Source organism: Vipera ursinii, assembly GCF_947247035.1.
Source record: "Vipera ursinii genome assembly, chromosome: 5".
Classification (NCBI taxonomy): Eukaryota; Metazoa; Chordata; class Lepidosauria; order Squamata; family Viperidae; genus Vipera; species Vipera ursinii.
In genome coordinates, this window is record NC_139518.1 from 97,756,702 (window position 1) to 97,772,405 (window position 15,704).

Below are 15,704 nucleotides of genomic sequence, written 5' to 3' on the forward strand. Positions count from 1 at the left end.
AATAGAATAGAATAGAATAGAATAGAATAGAATAGAATAGAATAGAATAGAATAGAATATAGAATTACAGAATAGAATAGAATAGAATAGAATAGACTGGGATGAGATGGGATGGGATGGGATGGGATGGGATGGGATAGGATAGGATAGGATAGGATAGGATAGGATAGAATAGAATAGAATAGAATGGAATGGAATGGAATGGAATGGAATAAAGTAGAGTAGAGTAGAGTAGAGTAGAGTAGAATAGAATAGAATAGAATAGAATAGAATAGAATAGAATAGAATAGAATAGAATAGAATAGAATAGAATAGAACAGAACAGAACAGAATAGAAGAATGAAATTTAATATAGAATAGAATAGAATAGAATAGAATAGAATAGAATAGAATAGAATAGAATAGAATAGAATAGAATAGAATAGAATAGACCAGGAGTAGAGTAGAGTAAAGTAGAGTAGAGTAGAGTAGAGTAGAGTAGAGTAGGAATAGAGTAGAGTAGAGTAGGAATGGAGTGGAGTGGAGTAGAGTAGGAGCAGAGTAGGAATAAATAAATAATATAAACATAAACTTAATGTATATGTATACATACATTTGAGTTGGCAATAATTTCCAATTATTATATAATTGGAAGGAGAAGGAATAAAACTATGTAATTGTGAGGATGCATTTTTCAAAAGCCAGCCAGAATATATGGAGAATTCCCTCTTGGTCCTTAAAATGTAAAAACACAGTATTAAAAGTTCAGACTGCCTGGAAGTTTGTGAGAAAATCAACTTGATCAAGACTACAAAATCCACACAGATTTTTCAGTGATCTTGCAAAGTCTTTTAAATTTTACAGAAAGTTGCAAAAGTACAAAGCCTTTGGCTTTCTACCAGAAAAGAGGGTTGAAGAGCTTCAACTACATCATCTTGGAGTTCAAAGTAATACAAAAAGAGAAAGCGGAACACCCAAAATTTCAACAGCTTAGAGAAACATTAGACAGGATCCATGGACAGAAGACGTCAAGTCAAGAACAGCAAAGGAGAGCTGGGAAATTTGGAAAAAAAAATAAGGTCCTGGAAGATCAACTATACACATCAACATTTGCTCTCTGACAGGTTATCCATCCAAGTCACTTCCAGGTTCTTTAAAATATTCACAGTGCTAAATATGAAAAATGAAAAAAAACAACACGTTTTTCTAAGAAGAATTGCAAGTTATAAATTCAGTCCGTAAATCCCTTAATAAAAGACACAGTAAGCTGAACTGCCAGTGATTTCCAAGTGTTATACTATTAACGATGCACAGAAAAGGTCAAAATGCTTCTTGATGAAGTCTATAGTTAATAGTCGGGGGTATCACAGCCTGAGTCCTACGGGAGAAGGGCGGTATATAAGTCTAATAAACTAAACTAAACTTTTCTACTTTTCTCTCCAATATTAAAGCACTTTCATTAATTACACCACAATCACAAGAAGTCTCCTACAACTTCATGCTCAGCAGGCAATCCTGAACTCCGAGATTCTGTTTCTCAGTTGTCAGAATAAGAGATATGGAAGGGACCTTGGAGGTCATCTAGTCCAACCCCCTGCTCAGGCAGGAAACCCTATACCATTTCGGACAAATGGCTGGCCAGTCTCTTCTTAAAAACTCCCAGTGTTGGAGCATTCACCGCTTCTGGAGGCAGGTTGTTCCACTGGTTGATTATTCTAACTGTCAGGAAGTTTCTCCTTAATTCTAGGTTGCTTCTCTCCTTGGTTAGTTTCCATCCGTTGCTTCTTGTCCTAGCCCTGTACATGAAGATGTCTCTAACTAATTTAGATGGGAGGCCACCAGGGAATAACAGAATTGTAAGTGCAAAGTCCCAATATATCCCAGACGAGCTCAAACCAAACTACTTCTGTATCTTCACTTCTCTAAGAAAACAGCATGATTATAAGCTGCATTTAGTTTGGGGGCGCGGAGTTCAATTTGAGGGCACCTTTACCTTAAATTAGGGGACGCGGTGGCTCAGTGGGTTAGGACGCTGAGCTTGTCGATCAGAAGGTCGGCAGTTTGGCGGGTCGAATCCCGAGTGCCGCGTAACAGAGTAAGCACCTGTTATTCGTCCCAGCTTCTGCCAACCTAGCAGTTCGAAAGCACGTAAAAATGCAAGTAGAAAAATAGGGACCACTACGGTGGGAAGGTAACAGCGTTCCGTGCGCCTTTGGCGTCTAGTCATGCCGGCCACATGACCACGGAGACGTCCTCGGACAAGCGCTGGCTCTTCGGCTTTGATATGGAGATGAGCACCGGCCCCTAGAGCTGGAAACGACTAGCACGCATGTGCGGGGGAACCTTTACCTTTACCTTTACCTTACCTTAAATTAGTAGAAATCTAAAACAAGACAGAATACAAAAAGAGTCGAGTAGGAGGGTAGAGTATCTATTTTCTCTTTGATGTCAATATACAGGTAAAGGTAAAGTTGTCCAGTTATGCCCAACTCTAGGATGCAGTGTTCAGCTCTGTTTCTTGGCCAAGGGAGCCAGCGTTGTTCAAAGACTCTTGCATGGTCATGTGGCCAGTGTGGCTATACACCAAAGACACATGGAATGGTGTTACTTTCCCACCGAAGTGGTACCTATTGATCTACTTGCATTTGCATGCTTTCTGTTCTGCCCCAGCCTACTACGTCCTTGTTACTTCACAAGGCAACCCCTAATTTAGCAGTAGACTGGATAAATAAACCCCTTTTATTGAAGTTACAGACCTCGTCCACAAACAAAACAGAGCACAAACCAAAAGGAAATAACTCACTGGTAACATAAACAGACCATCATCTCTTGACACAGAAGTTCTTTGCAAATGGTTGCCTCCAGCAACCAGCCCTGCCCACACGTTCCCTTTTTATTATGCAGCCCCCAAGGTGTAGCTTCTCACTGCTTTCTGCTTCTCCCCTGATGTCACCCCAGTGCCTCCCTCTGATTTACTCGTGTGACCTGTCTACATTTCCGAGCATCTCTGAGGTCTTCCAGCTGTGCTTCCTTCGAGTCTCACTCCGCCTTCCAGCACAGCTGGCTTTCAGCTTGATCATGAGTGGAGGGGCCAGGTTCTTCCTCACTTTGTAAGTCTGGTAACTCATCAGAGCCTTCCTCTGACTTTGATGGCTCCCCAGGCCCCACCTCCTCCTCCTCCTCCTCTGATTCCCCAGACTCAGCTGCCGGGATCACAGGCTGGCACAGAATCACACTTTCGAACTGGTAGGTGAGCTGGAGCTGAGGAAAGGATGGGAGCTCGCACCATTCCACCAATGCTTGGGTCTTGAACCCCAGTTACTTGCTGATAAGCTCAGCATCTTTAAACTCTGAGCTCTGCAACACACCCATTGGAGCTCTCTAGATCTCCTGATCTTCCTGCCTCTTGAGACCAGCAAGTGAAAAATCATGTGATCGCAACTTGCAGGATGTCCGCCAGCTTCTCCATGGACCCTGCTTTGTCAGAAACTAGCTGTGAAGTGTTCAGATGGTGATCGTGTGACCTTGGGACACGACAACCCCACCTGGATCTCAATCAGTTAGTACTGAAATTATTGTCGGCGGCCAGTCGCTCACTTTTTATGACTAGGTGAACCAAGATCTAATTTGCACCCAGATCTCACTCTTTTCTCAAACCCTCCAATATATAAAACTGTTGCCTCTTGGCTGATTCTTCCTATCTTCTACTTGTTTTTACTTACTTCCTCCGTGGGTATTTTTTCCAACACTTGCTTGCTAAGAAACTCAGGGTGGGCTTGAGTTGTAACTTGTAGTTGGTTCACAAACGAGAGTTTGGGCTCTGGGGTTGGGGGTGGGGTGCCTATCAACATACCCCTGGTCTGCAACTCATTAAAATAGCTGCATCCCCTCCTGGGAATATTTCGTATCCATTCATCCAGTGCTAAATGTTGACGTCAAAACAGCATTGTTGTAGCATCTCTTTGTTCTTCCTGACAACTCGTGGAAGGCAGTTCAACTTCTGTTTAGGCCATCTCTCACCTCCCTCCAAGAAGAAGGAGCTGGCATGCGGCACAATGTTGTTGTTACTTAGGCCACGGTGTTGCCTAATTCCAGCAGAGGGGCCAACTCAAGCGAGAGTTAATTGATTGATGACACTCCTAAGCCATCCAACGGCCTCCTTTTTTTTTTTCATCCCACACAGTTTGGGCCTCAGAGTTGAATGCCGCTAGGCAGCTTAACAGCCTCCCCTTACCAACCATCTGTTTTTTATATATATTACACAAGAAAAAAAGGGGGCACAGAGCCAGCCTGCGCTGATCAAAAAAAGGGAAAGCAGTGTGTCTCCCCATAAAAGAAGGATTGTTCCCTACGCAGATGCTCAAAATTCGAGGCCTTCGCTCAGCAAAGAGCAAAGGAAAGAATGAGGAGATGTTGATCCAAGTTCTCCTTGATGTGAGAAGAAGACGACTGTGGCACTCTTCTGATGCAATGAAACACAATTTCCTGCCAGCGGCGCAAACACTGCTGCTAGGACCAGGTTGGGAAGACTGAACTAAACGTATATAATGAGAACGTTTGGGGTAACTATGCAACAAAGGCCTCCGAAGAACACCATTTTAGGGGGAAAGGAACAAAAGTTGCCACAACTGATGAAAAACGGTCCGTTTTCAGTCAACAGTTAGGCATTGCTACGAACGTCAATCGGTCAGAGGAGAGCTGGAAGGGGCCTTGGAGGTCTTCTAATCCAGCCTCTTATACCAGGGTTGGGATTCAAATAATTTAACAACGGGTTTCTGTTTGTTGTCATCGGCGGCGTGCCGCACCTCGTATATTCGTCACTACAGCATTGTTCTCATCACTGGCGCGACGCGTGTCACGTTGATGTCATCACTGGGGCAACGCACCTCACTGACTTAGCATAACCGGTTCGCAGGATAGGACAGAATAGAATTAGAAAGAATGGAATGGAATGGAATGGAATGGAATGGAATGGAATGGAATGGAATGGAATGGGATGGGATGGGATGGGGTGGGGTGGGGTGGGGTAGGGTAGGGTAAAATAGAATAGAATAGAATAGAATAGGATAGAATAGAATAGAATAGAATAGAATAGAATAGAATAGAATAGAATAGAATAGAATAGAATAGAATAGAATAGAATAGAATAGAATAGAATAGAATAGAATAGAATAGAATAGAATAGAATAGAATAAACAGAGTTGGAAGGGACCTTGGGGGTCTTCTAGTCCAACCCCCTGCTCAAGCAGGAGACTCTATACCATTTCAGACAAATGGTTGTCCAGTCTCTTCTTAAAAACCTCCAGTGATGGAGCCCCCACAATCTCTGGTGGCAAGCTGTTCCACTGGTTAATTGTCCTCACTGTTAGGAAGTTTCTCCTTAGTTCCAGGTTGCTTCTCTCCTTGATTAGTTTCCATCCATTGCTTCTTGTCTTGCCTTCAGGTGCTTTGGAGAAGAGGTTGACTCCCTCTTCTTTGAGACAAGCCCTGAGATATTGGAAGACTGCTATCATGTCACCCCTGGTCCTTCTCTTCATTAAACATACATACCCAATTCCTGCAACCGTTCCTTATATTTTTTTAGCCTCCAGTCCCCTGATCATCTTTGTTGCTCCTCTCTGCACTCTTTCTAGAGCCATTTACAGTTTGTTTTCAGGTTTAACTTTACAGGGTCATCCTTTAACTTTAAATGGTACTGTAACATATTAAATCAAAGCAGATCTTCATTACACCCACAGACCAGCTTAGATACTATAACTTGCAATTCAGAGCACCCTGGTTTTAATAATAAGCAACATTTCCCTGGTGGGAATAAATCCCATTTTCCACCCTTAGCAACATGCTACATCTTCCTACTAAAAACAGTCATGTTATTAACACAATTACATTTTCCAATGACAATGCCAAAAGTCTTTATTGCTTTAACACAGAAGGTCTAACAAAGTTAGCAGGCACCCTTGATGATAAGTCACTAATTTCTGGCAAGGCCTTGGTTTCAGTGATCAATCAAAGTGGCAACATGCAGACTTTTATACAGACTTACCGTTATTAATAGTGATTGGCAGCTGCGCTTGGCTGGAGATATTTCACTGCTTGGTATTTTAGAAATTTAGCTCAAAATCAGGGAAAGGCACAGATCCTCAATACTCAAATTCATATTGGAACTGGAAGGGGCCTTGGAGGTCTTCTAGTCCAAGCAGGAGACCCTATACCTGCCTTGGTGGAGCAGTGGGCTAATGCCTCCTTAAGTAACACCAGCTGCCTGCAATTAGTGCAGGTTCGAGTCCCACCAGGCTCAAGGTTGATTCAACCTTCCATCCTTCCCAGGTAGGTAAAATGAGGACCCAGATTGTTGGGGGCAATAAGCTGACTTTGTAATAATGCTGCTTGGGGGGGGGCTGAAAGCCCTAATAAGCAGGCATATACATAGAATGAAGGCTATTGCTAAGCACATTGATTTGTGCTTCTTAAGATTGTAAGCCACCCTGAGTCTTTGGAGAAGGGCGGGATATAAATGGGATTAAAAAAAAAATCAGACACATATCTGTCCAGTCTCTTCTTAAAAACCTCCAGCGATAGACCACCCACAATGTCTGAAGGCAACTTCTGTTCCACTGGTTAATTGTCCTCACTGTTAGGAAGTTTCTCCTTAACTCCAGGTTGCTTCTCTGCTTGGATCAGCTTCCATCCATTGTTCCTTGTCTAGCCTTCTGGTGCTTTGGAAATTAAGTTGACCCCTTCCTCTTCTTTGGGGCAGCCCCTCAAATGCTGGAATAGTGCTATCATGTCACCCCCCTAGTCCTTCTTGTCTCTAGACTGGCCATTCCCAAGTCCTGCAGCCGTTCTTCCTACATTTTGGCCTCCAGGCCTTTAATCATCCTAGCTGCCTTTCTTTGCACTTTTTCCAAAGTCTCAACCTCTTTATTGTAACGTGGGGACCCAAACTGGATGCGGTATTCCAGGTGTGGCTGTCACGGCACGTTTTTCTTTAGTTCGTCCGAAAAGCTCAATTCTCATTGTACATTTCCTTCTGTTCTGCGCCTGTGTTGATAACCTATCTGGTAACCATAGTGAATGTCATGTGGTCTAGCTATGTTATGAGTTAGCTTTGCTGTGGGCGCAAGCCTAAAAAGTTTGTCTAGTTCTTTGTCTTTACTTTTTCCTTTTACTGTCTGATGAGAGAGGATGTAGTCAGTTAGCTCTCTTTGTTTATTTATTTAATTTAATTTAATTTAATTTTAATTCCATTTATATCCCGCCCTTCTCCAAAGACTCAGGGCAGCTTACAAGCTTATACATTCTATGTATAAGCCTGCTTATGAGGGCTTTCACACACACACCCCAAGCTACATTATTACAAAGTCAGCTTAATTGCCCCCAACAATCTGGGTCCTCATTTTACCTACCTGGGAAGGATGGAAGGCTGAGTCAACCTTGAGCCTGGTGGGACTCGAACCTGCACTAATTGCAGGCAGCTGGTGTTACTTAAGGAGGCATTAGCCCACTGCTCCACCAAGGCTCTTTATATATATTTTTCTTTTGTGATTAAAGGTTTTTAATAGAATATGCATCGGGCTTTATTTCCTTCACCCACACGCATTCTGCATCGTCTGAAGCACGGTCCATCGCTCTCTGATAGGAAGAATTATTCCTTGAGACTGGCCTTACTAAGGGGGCTTTATAAAGCGATACTGCGATTTTGATTCTATGCCTCTGTTTACACAACCAAGGATTGGATAGTCCCTAAAGGAAAATAGATTAATTTGTGTTTTCTTCCACTTCTATGGAAAAAAACAGAGCAGCAGAAGGAACAAACAGAAGCTCCATTCTCCAAAATAGCCTCTTGGACGTGGATACGGGATGTGTCTTTTTTTTTCCTAACTTTGTTCTCAGATAAGTTGCCAGTGCTTGAAGAACACAACTTATCCCGGCCAAGTCATTTCACCGATGAGAATTTTAGTAACTGGAACGCATTTTCCCATAGGAGACATCAACATCAAATATTTCTTTTTCTGCAAGCTCTTTGCCCTCAATCCCCTTTGGCTATTTGTGTGATTAAAGGTTTACTGTTTGTATTTGTTTTAAAAATGTTTTTTTTAAAAAATTATTTTAACTGTAATATGTTTTCTGAACTGTAAACTCCTCAGAGCCGTTAATCTAAGATGGCGGCCAGAGAAATTGAACAAACAAACATATGAAAATAAAAATGAAAAAGGCAGGCCAATAAGAATGGAGCTGATGCTTTACAGGTGGTCCTCGATTTACGACAGTTCATTTAGTGACCGTCCAAAGTTGCAACGGGGCTGAAAAATGTGACTTATGACCGTTTTTCACCCTGACGACTGTTGCGTTCCCATAGTCGCGGGGTCAAAATTTGCGTGCTTGGCAACTGACTCGTGTTTATGACGGTCGCAGGGTCCCCTTTTGCGACCTGCTGACAAGCAGAGTTCAACGGGGGAAGCCAGATTCACTTAACAACCGGGTTACTAATTTAACAGCTGCGTTGATTCACTTAACAAGCGTGACAAGAAAGGTCGTTAAATGGGACAAAACCTACCTAACAGACATCTGATAAATTTTGGGTGAAATCGTGGTCATACGTCTGAGGACTACCTGTATTTAGTTGGCATATTTAAAGGGAGTCTCTCTAGGAGGAAGTCCTGGGCATCTGGCGGAGGAAGGAGAACGTCTGCCAGCAGAGTAAATAAAAATGAAAATAAAGTGAAAATTGAATAGATTGCCCACAGGGGGGTGGGGAAGAGAGAGAGAGAGAGAGAGAGAGAGAGAGAGAGAGAGAGAGAGAGAGAGAGAGAGAGAGAGAGAGATTAAATTTTCTGTGGGGTCCTCAAAACACTTTAAGTTTGGTTGTTTTCTTGCAGATGTTTCATTACCCAACTATGGTAGGTAACCTCATCAGTGCTAGAAGAGATAGAGGTTTGGGAGGAGGAGGAGGAGGAGGAGGAGGAAGAGGAGGAGGAGGAGATTGTCCTTAGTGCTCTCTAAGCTTGTTTTCTTGCAGACGTCTCATTACCCAACTATGTAACCACATCAGCATTGATGATGTTACCTAGTTGGGTAATGAAACATCTGCAAGAAAACAAGCCAGCTCAGAGAGCACCAAGGATCCCACAGTCCTTTCCTCCTCCTCCTCCTCCTCCTCCTCCTCCCTGCAAATCCCACCCCCTTCTAACACTGAAGATGTTACCTAGTTGGGTAATGAAACATCTGCAAGTAAACAAGCAAGCTCAGAGAGCACCAAGGACCTCCTCCTCCTCCTCCTCCTCCTCCTCCTCCTCCTCCTCCTCCTCCTCCAGGGCTAGAGGTTGTTGTTGTTATAATTTCATCTTCGCCCCAAGTTCTGTCTGTCTTGTATGGACAGCTGTCTTCCCAAAGAGACATCTCTACCTAGTGGGGGAATGAAACTTCTTCAAGAAAACAGCCAAACCCGGAGCGCACCGAGGACCCCGTCGTTGCTCCAGTCCCTGTTAATGTAAAATGCAGATTTTAAAGTCTCTGCACATCACAGCTGCTTTACTAAATGTCCATCCTTTTTTTTTTCTTCTTGAGGATGCTCAAGCGATGTTGAGGGACGGCTGTCTCTCTTTAGATCTTTGTCGGTAAATAAAGCAGTCGTCTATCCATCTGAGATTTCCCAGGCCCTGATAGGGAATATCCAAAAGTGTAAAAATGATGAGCTACCGTACGGCATGGCCATTAGCGTAAAAGGAAACGGAAACATCTTCCGGTACTAGCAGAGTCGCTCTTTTAATATTAATGGCAATGCTATTAGTTGTCTGCCTTAGTTTAAATAAAAAGTAATTCCCTGAAAAGTACCTGTTCAACTAAAGGCATGCTAAGAGCTTGGATCAATTGCTAGACTTGAGGGACTGGATAGTCTTGTCTATCCAGTTGGCTACAGGTAGTCCTCGTCTTACGACAGTAAGTCAGCCCAAAATTTCTGCTGCTAAGCAAGACAGTTTTTTAAGTGGGCTTTGGCCCACTTCCTTGGCCCACCTCCTTGCGCGAATCACTGCAGTTGTTAAATTAATAACCCAGTTCTTCAGCGGAATCCGGCTTCCCCACTTATTTTGCTTGTCAAAAGGTCGCAAAAGGGGATCACGTGACCCCGGGACACTGCCACCGTCGTAAATATGAGTCCGTAGCCAAGTGTCTGGAGTTTTGGTGCCGTGACCAAGGGGATGCTGCAACGGTCATAAGGGTGAAAAAAAAACGGTCGTCTTTTTTTTGTTGTTGTTCCTTTTTTTCAGCGCTGCGATAACTTTGAACGATCGCAAAACGATTGATTGTCAATCGTAAAAGCATCCTTTGTGCAACCTCCCGACAGTTAGGACAAGAAATTTCCTGACAGTTAGAACAGATAACCAGGGGAACTACCTGCCTCCAGAAGTGGTGAATGCTCCAACACTGGAGGTTTTTAAGAAGAGACTGGACAGCCACTTATCTGAGATGGTATAGGGTTTCCTGCCTGAGCAGGGGGTTGGACTAGATGACCTCCAAGGTCCCTTCCAACTATTCTATTTTCTATTCTATATTCTATTCTATATTCAATTTTCTATTCCATATTGTATAGTCTATATTCTAAATCTATATAATTTTCTATTTTCTATTCTATATTTTATTTTCTACTACTTTCTATTCTACAGTATATGCTGCATTCTATATACTATTCTACATTGTTTATTCTGTTCTACATTCTGTTTATTCTACATAGTATTCTACATTCTATTCTATTCTATTCTATTCTATTCTATTCTATTCTATTCTATTCTATTCTATTCTATTCCATTCCATTCCACTCCACTCCACTCAACTCCACTCCATTCTATTCCATTCCATTCCATTCCACTCCACTCCACTCCTCTCCACTCCACTCCACTCCACTCCATTCTATTCCACTCCACTCCACTCCACTCCACTCCATTCTATTCCATTCCATTCCATTCCACTCCACTCCACTCCTCTCCACTCCACTCCACTCCACTCCATTCTATTCCACTCCACTCCACTCCACTCCACTCCATTCTATTCCATTCCATTCCATTCCACTCCACTCCACTCCTCTCCACTCCACTCCACTCCACTCCATTCTATTCCACTCCACTCCACTCCACTCCACTCCATTCTATTCCATTCCATTCCATTCCACTCCACTCCACTCCACTCTATTCTATTCCATTCCATTCCATTCCATTCCATTCCATTCCACTCCACTCCACTCCACTCCACTCCACTCCACTCCACTCCATTCCATTCTATTCCACTCCACTCCACTCCATTCTATTCCATTCCATTCCATTCCATTCCATTCCATTCCATTCCATTCCATTCCATTCCACTCCACTCCACTCCACTCCACTCCACTCCACTCCATTCTATTCCATTCCATTCCACTCCACTCCACTCCACTCCACTCCACTCCACTCCACTCCACTCCACTCCACTCCACTCCACTCCACTCCACTCCATTCCATTCTATTCTATTCTATTCTATTCTATTCTATTCTATTCTATTCTATTCCATTCCATTCTACTCTACTCTACTCTATTCTACTCTATACTCTACTCTACTCTACTCTCTATCAATTCCATATTCTATTCTATTCTTACAATCTCTGCCTTCACCCCAATATGTAATTTCCACAGCTCAGTCCCTTTTCAACAGATCCATTTAAAACAGAGAAATTAAATTTAATGGTCACTTGAGATAGCATCCATCTCTCTCTCCCCTCCCTTTGGATTAAACCGTGTATTTAGAATAGCACATTTTGAGGCAGGGGGGACACGCTATTACACAGCAGAAGAACACTATTAAGTTGGGTGTAGACAACTGCCAGATCTACCATTATAATCCCCAGGCATTGTGATAATGGCATTAGGGTGCAATAAAATTAAATCCGGAGCATAATCCTCCAGTTCATCTCAGTTACCATAACTTGATAAATTAAACACCAGAGAGAAAAGGAGACACTGGTTATCCAAAAGTTTGTACCCAGTAAATTTCAGGTTTAAGGCCAGAGGCAGAGATAGGCATCCATAATTCCTTATTTCCTGGTTTCTTTAATACTATTGCTAAAAGGCCCCAATCCTCTGGGCATGCCACAACCGCAAACCACCACCATAAAGATGGTGGGGAATGGAAAGATTTATAGTCCTTGTGTTTTGCTTTGAAGACGTTTCACTTCTCATCCAAGAAGCTTCTTCAGCTCTGACTGCACCATGGAGAATGGAAGGAATTATACTCCTTGCAGATAGCTGGTTATTTGCCTTCTTTTGGAGAGGTGTTGAGGCCACTTGGAGGTTTACCTGTGTCCTTAAGGTCACCTGAGTGGTGCAAATGGGTGTGGAGCCTTCTTGGAACTGTTGAAGGAGTTGTGTTGTAGACTGGAGATGGGTGATGTTGTATCCCTCCCCCTCTGTGTGTGCCAAGAAGGCTCCACACCCAGAAGCCTCCAAGTGGCCTCAAGGACCCTCTATAAGGAGGCAAATGACCAGCGGTCTGCAGGGAGTATAAATCCTTCCATTCCCCACCATCCAGTCAAGAGCTGAAGAAGCTTCTTGGACGAGAAGCGAAACGTCTTCGAAGAAAAACAAAGGAAGTCCAGTTGCCTCCTGAAAAAAAAGCACCTTTGGGAAAACCAGGATCTGGATGACTGAGGATCTCCACAGGTATGCCGAGCTATGCTGGAAGAGAAGGTAAGGTACAATGCTCCAGACCAACATTCAGATGGTGATCATTCAAGGCTTTGCTAGAGCTAGACAGATGCAGCTAGGGAGAGTAGGAAACCACTGCAAATCCTCAATTTTCGTATGCATCGGCCCACTTTCCCGTCCAAAGGCGCTTCAGAGTGACTTACAGCTACCACAGCAATTTCAGTGCCAAATCCAGATTGGAAGCCGGGCTGAAATGGATCCAAGCAATTAACATTATTCAAAATTATCTGGATCTGAAGCCTTTCAAAGTCCAGACGTGATCGGCGAGCGCTCCAGTTCTTATCCTTAATACAGAAAAATGATGGCTGTTTGTGCCAGATGTCACATTACGGTATGGACCATGTTTCATTGTGCGGCATTAATACCGGGAGGAGGAATTCTTGCGTATTTAATTAGGGAAGAAGCGAGTCATAATAAACCATGGCAGAGAAAGCCGCAGACAGCTTTTCCTCAAAACCTTAGAAAAAGTTGTTTTCCTTCTTTCTTCGACCAAAGTTTTTCCTGCGTACGAGGAGAAGAAAATAGGATTTCTCGTGCCAAGACTATTTGCGGTCTTTTGCATGAAAGATGCTTTCGCTGGTTTTATTAACTCATCTTCGGCATTTAGCTGAATGTCACTGTTCAAGTATTTCCGGGAAAAAGGTAACTCTTTGCCACTTGGGTGAAACACAAGATATTTTCAAAAAGACGCCAAAACCACTTTTTACTGCCTATAATCTCGGATATTGATTCCACGCACGGGAGATGAGCGAGCTCTCTTCTTATTCCGACAGTCTCTGAAGGAAAATCATCACCAACTAATTTGTGGGGAACATTTAATCCATATCATTTGTCCGTCCATCCTCCCAGACGTTGGTCCTATTTCTGCATTAACTCTACTTAAAATCTACCATACAATCCTTGGTGACGAGAGGGACCCCATTCCCGTCCGCCATTTGTTATTGTTAGCTGCGAAATTATGTCTGACACATCGCGACCCTATGGACAACGTTCCTCCAGGCCTTCCTTTCCTCTACCATCTTCTGGAGTCCATTTAAGCTCACGCCTCCTGCTTCAGTGACTCCATCCAGCCACCTCATTCTCTGTCGTCCCATTCTTCTCTTGTCCTCAATCTTTCTTCTTCTTCTTCTTCTTCTTCTTCTTCTTCTTCTTCTTCTTCTTCTTCTTCTTCTTCTTCTTCTTCTTCTTCCTCCTCCTCCTCCTCTTCCTCCTCCTCCTCCTCCTCCTCCTCCTCCTCCTCCTCCTCCTCCTCCTCCTTCTTCGGTGTCAAGTCATGTCCGACCCATCGCGACCCCATGGACAACCTTCCTCCAGGCCTTCCTGTCCTCTACCATCTTCTGGAGTCCATTTAAGCTCACGCTTCCTGCTTCAGTGACTCCATCCAGCCACCTCCTTCTCTGTCGTCCCCTTCTTCTCTTGCCCTCAACCTTTCCCAGCATGAGGCTCTTCTCCAGTGAGTCCTTCCTTCTCATTAGGTGGCCAAAGGATTTGAGTTTCAGCTTCAGGATCTGGCCTTCTAAAGAGCAGTCAGGGTTGATCTCCTTTAGGACTGACCGGTTTGATCGCCTTGCAGTCCAAGGGACTCGCAGGAGTCTTCTCCAGCACCAGAGTTCAAAGGCCTCAATTCTTTGGCACTCAGCCTTTCTTATGGTCCAGCTTTCACTGCCATACATTGCAACTGGGAAGACCACAGCCTTGACTATACGCACTTTTGTTGACAGGGTGATGTCTCTGCTTTTTAGTGTGCTGTCTAGCCCGTCCGCCATGTTGTTTCCTTAAATGGTGCAGCATAGAAATGCAGGATCTATCATTTGCACGGAACTTTCTTACACACAAGAAAGGTTTTCGACACCCCCCCCCAAGCCATGCAGAATGCACATACAATAGCAGAGAGTAGTTTACGCCCGTCAGCTATTCTGTAGGATAAAAACCATCATCCATCAGAACGGATGACCACTGTATCCCTCACCAGCTACTCTATAGTGAACTGGGAAGAGGCCTCAAGGTCAGGCAAGGCCCTACAAAGAGGATGAAGACTCAGGACAAGAAGGAATGGATGGAAACTAACCAAGGAGAGAAGCAACCTGGAACTAAGGAGAAACTTCCTGACAGTTGGAACAATTCACCAGTGGAACAACCTGCCTCCAGAAGTGGTGAATGCTCCAACACTGGAGGTTTTTAAGAAGAGACTGGACAGCCATTTGTCTGAAATGGTATAGGGTTTCCTGCCTGAGCAGAGGGTTGGACTAGATGACCTCCAAGGTCCCTTCCATATCTCTTATTCTGACAACTGAGAAACAGAATCTCGGAGTTCAGGATTGCCTGCTGAGAATGAAATTGTAGGAGACTTCTTGTGATTGTGGTGTAATTAATGAAAGTGCTTTAATATCGGGGAGAGAAGTAGAAAAGTTTAGTTTAGTTTAGTTTATTAGACTTATGTACCGCCCTTCTCCCGTAGGACTCAGGCGGAGAGACAGACTGTGATACCCCCGACTATTAACTATAGACTTCATCCAGAAGCATTTTGACCTTTTCTGTGCATCGTTAATAGTATAACGCTTGGAAATTACTGGCAGTTCAGCTTACTGTGTCAGTTACTCATTAAGGGCCTTGTGGAAAGGTGAGGCCCAAATGAACGATTCATATATTTCTCCTTCAAGCAACAGGAAGCAAAGTTGAAGCGCACAAAGGACACTGCAACATACAGAGCGCAAAGAGGTTGGCGTTGGCAGAAAACATGAGGATTTGTTACCAAAGCAACGAGGAGGAAAAGCATTGGTCAAACCCAAATGATGAAGGAGGATTATGAAAAACAGACACAGGCCCCTCCTAATTCTACATGAGTAGAAAAGAGGAAGCAGGAAACACAATCACGCTTGCTTAGGTTCCGTTGCTGTAGTCCAGGGCTGTTAAACTCAATTTTACTGAGGGCCGCATCAGCATCGCGGTTGCCCTCAGGGGGCCGGGTGGGTGTGGCCTGGGTGGGCGTGGCC

The 15,704-nt window shown here is 43.7% G+C and overlaps 1 protein-coding gene across 1 annotated transcript in view; it reads right to left on the reverse strand.

Moving 5' to 3' along the window:
- The window catches only part of RET (ret proto-oncogene), a gene marked incomplete at both ends in the record, with an annotated part of 117,502 nt that overhangs the window by 69,347 nt on the left and 32,451 nt on the right, over positions 1-15,704 (reverse strand). The window lies entirely within an intron of this gene.